We start from the raw sequence: 6391 nt of genomic DNA on the forward strand, positions 1-6391 counted from the left end.
TGAGAAAAGCGTTCTGCTTATTAATATCATGATTTGTAAGTAACTGGCTGTGGCCCGCATCATTGATTGTAGGACGGTGTCCACCCCCGGCGCCCCAGCTCCGTGCAGGGCGCCCCTCCCGCCGGTCTCTCCAGCCCCATCCGGGAGCCTCGGGAGCAACCTCTGTCTCTCCGTGGCCTCTAGTCAGTTCCACAGGCTTGAGCTTCCTTGAACTTTGCCCTTCTCTGCGTTCCTGCCGCCGCCTGGGCCCAAGTCGCCTGTACCCTGGGCGGTCCCCGCTATGCAGCCAGAGGGCGGAAGACCTGACGGGCCTCCGCCCGGGTCGCGGCCCAGGGGCCCCGCGCGCTTCGTTCCCCCGCGGCGCCCCCGCCCGGGGTTTTTCCTGGCTGCCTTGGCGCTCCTCCCTCCCCTCGGGCTCACCCACGGCTCCCTTCCCGCGAGAACCCTTGCCGCCCTGGTCCGCAGACCCCACGACGCCCGGCCCCGTCCACCCCCGGCGATGCCCTTCCCTGCACTGCACGCGCTCCTGAGGTGACCTGCGGGCCGCTCTGGAGGACGGTCTCGGCCCGGCTAGAACGGGGCTGCTGGGGCCCGACCGTTTCTGACTGCTGCCTCTGGACGCGGGCGGAGCGCTGTCTGGTGAGCGCGATGAGGGAACGGACGGAGACGTGGTGCGGCAGGACCGCGAGCTCTGGGCTCCTCACCCGGGCGGCGGACGCCGGCGGGGGGTCGGGGGAGGCGCCGCGGGCAGGGAGCGGCGGCGGGGCTCCCTTCCCACCCCTGTTCTGGGGGTTGAAAAGCGTTCGTTTCTTTCCACCTTGCCTCCCCTCCAACCTGGAAATCTGGGCGCTTCAGGGGAGCGCCCCCTCCCCTCAGCTCCCAGCCCTGGGGAGCATGGAGCCAGGCACCCTCCTCCAGGCGGGGCCCTCACCTGCCGCGCACAGGGAGAGCAGCAGCGCCCGGGGCAGCATGGCTGGGCACTGGCGGGCGCTGGCGGGAGCTGGCGGGGCGCTGGCGGGCACTGGCGGGCACTGGCGGGGCGATGGCGGGCACTGGCGGGGCGCTGGCGGGCACTGGCGGGGCGCTGGCGGGCACTGGCGGGCCGCTGGCGGGGCGATGGCGGGCACTGGCGGGGCGCTGACGGGAGCTGGCGGGGCGCTGGCGGGAGCTGGCGGGCGCTGACGGGAGCTGGCGGGCGCTGACGGGAGCTGGCGGGGCGCTGGCGGGGCACTGACGGGAGCTGGCGGGGCGCTGGCGGGGCGCTGGCGGACACTGGCGGGGCGCTGGCGGGGCACGGGACAAGCCCCCGGAGCCGGCGGGGCGTGTGGCCGAGGCTGCGTCTGACCTTCTGGCCTTTTCTTCCTTGCTCTCTACTTTCCTTCTCTTTGCTACCCAAACTGTGGGATTTTACTAAACAAACACCCGGTGCCTGCTGCTGCCAGCCGCGGTGTGAGGTGCCGGGGATGCAGCGTGGAGGACGCGGAAGAGGGTCCCTGTGTGGGGCCTCAGAAGACAAAGCTTTTCTCTGACCTTCTCCTGCCCTCCTGTCTCTCAGCCACGCTCTCCCCAAGGCCAGCCATAGGAACCTAAAAATATTACTCCAACTTGCCCTTGCCTTGCTGTGTAAAAACGACGACATGATCTGAAGGGATCATTGTTTGACTGTGGGTCATGAGACCCCCCATTCCAGAGAGGGCCCTGCCCCACACCCCAAGGAAGGACTTCATGGTCAGAGGAGCCAAGAATCCAGACCCACAGGCCTGGCTGGGTCTCCCCACTCAGTCCATTAGATCAGACACTTTTAGTCCACTCATATTTCTGCACAGCTGCCCATAGTTTGTTGAACCTAAGCATAAAAATGGACAATTTCCCCCTGTATCTTTGGGTCTTCATTCTGAAGGCTCCCGGGGACATAGGTTAAATAAATTTGTATGCCTTTCCTACAATTAATCTGCCTTTTGCGAGTTGATTTTTCAGGGCATCTTCAGAGGTCTTCCTGCAACTTAGGAGGAAGGCAACATGGATCCGGTAATTAATAACCAGATCAGGGAGGGAAGGAACCCATCTTGGGGCTGGCTGCTGGGGGAGAAAGGGAGTAGGGTAGCAGAGGGCAGGGTGAGGCTAGACCCTAGGAGTCCTCAGGGCCAGAGGGGCGAGGGCAGAAAGGAAGGAGGGGGAAGAAGGGGGTGAGGAGGGAGAAGGAGCTGGAAATTGTGGACCAGGCTTTGCCAGACTCACCCCCTGCCCCTCCTCACAGCAACCATACCAGGGAGAGGCCTATCATTTTCCCTGTTTCACAAGGGAGAAACTGCAGCTCAGAGAAATGAAACAGCCTGCTCAAGACTACACGGCAGGCAGTGGTGAGACAGCAATTCAAGCTTAGGACACTGAAAAGCATGAGCTCTGCTTCCACAGGGTCGGAGGCCCCCACGCCCAGTCCAGGCCCTGGTGCCAAAATGAAGCGCGGGACTGGACTGGACACAGTGGCATGCACCTATAGTCCCAGCACTTCGAGAAGCCGAGGCAGCAGGATTGCTTGTGCCCAGGAATTTGAGACCAGCCTGGGCGACATAGTAAGATTCCATCTCTACAAAAATTAAACATTAGCCGAGCATGGTGATGCATGCCTGTAGTCTCAGCTACTACTCAGGAGGCCGAGGCAGGAGGATCGCTTGAGCTGGGAGGTTGAGGCTGCAGTGAGTTGTGATTGTACCATTGCACTTCAGCCTGGGAGACAGGGCGAGACCCTGTCTCTAAAATTAAATAAATAAATAAATAAAACAAAATTAAGCACAGGACTGGAGGCCAAGGCACTTTCTCTGGGGAACCAAAGCCAGTTTGCTCGTGTTCTCTCTTCCACAACATCCAATATGCTGTTTAGGCCCAGAGCCCTCTCTGCTGCCCTAAGGGCAAAGCTTTCAGAAACACGGTCTGGAAGGCTCTCTTTTTTCCTAACATCCACCCCTTCTCAGCCTTGCCTGATGGAAGGGCAAACAGCCCCTCTGAATGGGCAAAAGGGAAAGAGGGGAAAACTGTTAATGCATCCCCAGAAATGTCCTGCCACAGAATTGCCTTGTGCAGCCATGGCCTCGGACGATTTCCTCCCAGAAGTGTGTGCCAGGGCCTCTCAGGATCACTCTCTGGGGACAGAAGAGAACCTGACAGTCCTGACCTAGAGGATGCCACCCTGCCAGCAACCTATTCATTTAACCATCCCCCCAGGCATCTCCCTCAAGTCTTTCCAGGAAGGGCTCTGCAGCCTCAGCCCAGCTCAGGCCCAGCGTCTCCCTGAGGGAAGCACTTGGAACTCCAGGCTGAAACTCCATCTGTGTTTCTTTCCTTTCTGACTGTGAGCTCCTTGAGAGTAGGGACTTTGCCAGTTACAAAGCACTCACCCCCTCACAAGCTCAATAAAACCTTTCAATAAATGGTAAGCATTAAGTTATCATTAGCAGCAGTGATGGTTAATATGGAGCGTCAGCTTGATTGGATTGAAGGGTGCAAAGTATTGATCCTGGGTGTGTCTGTGAGGTTGTTGCCAGAGGAGATGAACATTTGAGTCAGCAGAACTGGGAAACGCAGACCCACCCTCCATCTGGGTGGGCACCATCTAATCAGCTGCCAGTGCAGCCAGAATAAAAACAAGCAGAAGAACGAGGAAAAACTAGACGGCCTTAGCCTCAAGCTACATCTTTCTCCCGTGCTGGATGCTTCCTGCCTTCAAACATCGGACTCCAAGTTCTTCAGCTGTGGGATTTGGACTGGCCTCCTTCTTCCTCAGCTTGCTGACAGCCTATTGTGGGACCACACCTTGTGATCGTGTGAGTCAGCACTCCTTAATAAACTCCTCTTTATGTGTACATCTATCCTATTAGTTCTGTCCCTCCGGAGAACCCTGACTAATACAGTAGCATTTGCTACTATTTTTTCTCTTTGGATTGCAGCTCCTAGGCAGTGTTCTGTGTGGTACATAGAGACCTTAAATACATGGATGAAGAGATGCCTTGGACAAGATACAGAAGTGAGGGTCGGGGAGGACAGCTCTGGCTGTCACTGGTGGCTGTGCCAGGAAATCGGGTCAAAGGAACCAAGAGTGAGGGAGGAGCAGGCTTGCTAAGCGGCCCAGGAATAAACACTTGGTTTGCATGAGGTACAGGAAGCCAAATGGTTCGGGGAAACTCCCTGCAGCCTCTTTTCCTATCCCCTAGAGTGGGAATGCCATTTTCACCCAGATTCAACGAACCCTTATTTATAGACAGACAACTTCCACTTTCCCTCAATCCACACCTTTTCTCCCGAACAACCCAATCTGCATTTCCACAGTGGGAGCTGCATTCCCCACATGGCTTTTGCTAAAGGTGTGAGCTGCGGCCGCGGTACCCCTGCCAACCATCGGAGCAGGCCGGGTGGAAAGAGCCCTGCGGCCAGCTTGAGTGATTTTCTCTGCGCCTTGATTCTTCATCTACAAGATGAGAGTATAATAGCTATTTGACAATGGCGGTTCGGTATTGTGAGGATTCCTTGTTATGAATATGATGCACTTTGCAAACACCAGTGTGCAGGAAACACTTTCTCTTCTAGAGTGTCTGTCTCATTTTCTACTCTCATACTCCAAGGTATGAGAATCCCAGTGACTCTGCTACCTTGATGACAAGTAAAGCAATTTAGCTTTCACTCTGAGCACCCACCCTGCCAAGTAAGGAAGAAATTTAAGACCCTCTTTTTTCAGGGCTGTTCTCACAACATACACACACACACACACACACACACACACACACACTCACACATACAGTCACACACTCTCACACACACTCACACACTGTAGAGAAAGAACAAGAGCCTGGGTCTTGCCTCAGGCCTGTCAGCACTGCTCACCACTGAGACGCCCCTGTTTCCAGTCCCTAGGGTCACTTCAGGTCAGCCAGCTCTGCCATGGCTGAGCCACCCCAGTGACTGAGGATGTTCTGAGAATCTGGGACCCCCACACGGCTGTTCCTCTCTGAGGCCCTACTCCTGCCTTGGGCTCTCGGGAAAAAACACACGTTACCAGCTACAAAGCTTATCCTGCCTCGTATGTATAAAGCACCTGACCTCATCCAGACCCGTAGAAGAGGCTCAGCTAGCATTTGTTGCATTTCTTCAAAGTGACAGAATGTGTTCTCTTTCCCGGTCCACAAGAGGGCGTAGTTTTAAGGGCAAGAACTTCCCAGCGCCATGCCCCTCTCTCCCATCTCTCTCCATCCGGGAGATTTAATGGTTTATGTTTAAATTTCGTGGGCATGGGAAGAAACTAAGAGTCAATCACTCCAGTGGAAGTTCTAAGGAACTCCTTTCACTGGCCTGAGGTCTTGGAGAAGGTGGGGGTTCCTCCTAGGTTAAAAGTCCCCTTCTGGGCCAGGCGCGGTGGCTCACGCCTGTAATCCTAGCACTTTGGGAGGCCGAGGTGGGTGGATCACCTGAGGTCAGGAGTTCAAGACCAGCCTGGCCATCATGGTGAAACCCCATCTTTAAAAAAAAAAGAAAGAAAAAAAAAAAAAAAAGTCCCCTTCCTCCACACCCCTTCAGACTCCATGTTTGGGTCCCCTTCCACAACGCTCTCATGGAAGCCGTCTTTCTCTCTCCTGGATTTCCCCTCTGGAGTCCCCTTCCACACTCTCTCATGGAAGCCGTCTTTCTCTCTCCTGGATTTCCCCTCTGGAGTCCCCTTCCACACTCTCTCATGGAAGCCTGTCTTCCCCTCCTAAACTCCATCTCTCTCTATTCCCTTCCAGTCAGTGTGGAAGCTGCTTTCCTCTCCTGGATTCCATCTGTCTGGATTCTCTCACATATTAGGTGTTAGCTGTTTCCTTCTCTCTCCTTCTCCTGTTTCTCTCTCTCTTTAAATAAATCACTTTCTATAAACACTTTTGAGTCTGGCATTTACTTTTATGAAGATAGACCAAGAACCTGGAGAGACGTCCTCAGGGGAACTGAGGGAGCTCCCCTGAACCCCAAAAGGAAGGTTTTCTCCTCGCCCCTGTGGACAGGAGCTATGCACTGGAGACCAGGATTGTGCTCTGAGGGCAGTACAGGGACATCACCTGTGTCCTCAGAAGGCTCTGTCAGCTGTGTGGGCTGAGAGCACCCTCAAGGACCACGTGACCCCAAGCTCAGCTGCACTTCGTTCATTTTGCCGACACTGCAGAGCCACAGGGTGTATCCCGTTTGATGGAGGGGCAGCTCTCAGGAGCACCTGCCCACCCTGAAAGGTAGGGCGTCTGGGGTGAGGAGCTCATTCCCTTTATTCCTGCTCCCTGCTCTGAACTCTTGTAACCTAAATCTGCTTCCGCACCCTCTGTTGTAAGCGTGGGTTGCAGTGCCTGGCAGGCAGGGTCAGGCAGTACACCTGGAC

This window comes from Aotus nancymaae, unplaced genomic scaffold (assembly GCF_030222135.1).
Source record: "Aotus nancymaae isolate 86718 unplaced genomic scaffold, 86718_ANA_hifiasm-v0.15.2.pri h1tg000108l, whole genome shotgun sequence".
In the NCBI taxonomy this organism is placed as follows: domain Eukaryota; kingdom Metazoa; phylum Chordata; class Mammalia; order Primates; family Aotidae; genus Aotus; species Aotus nancymaae.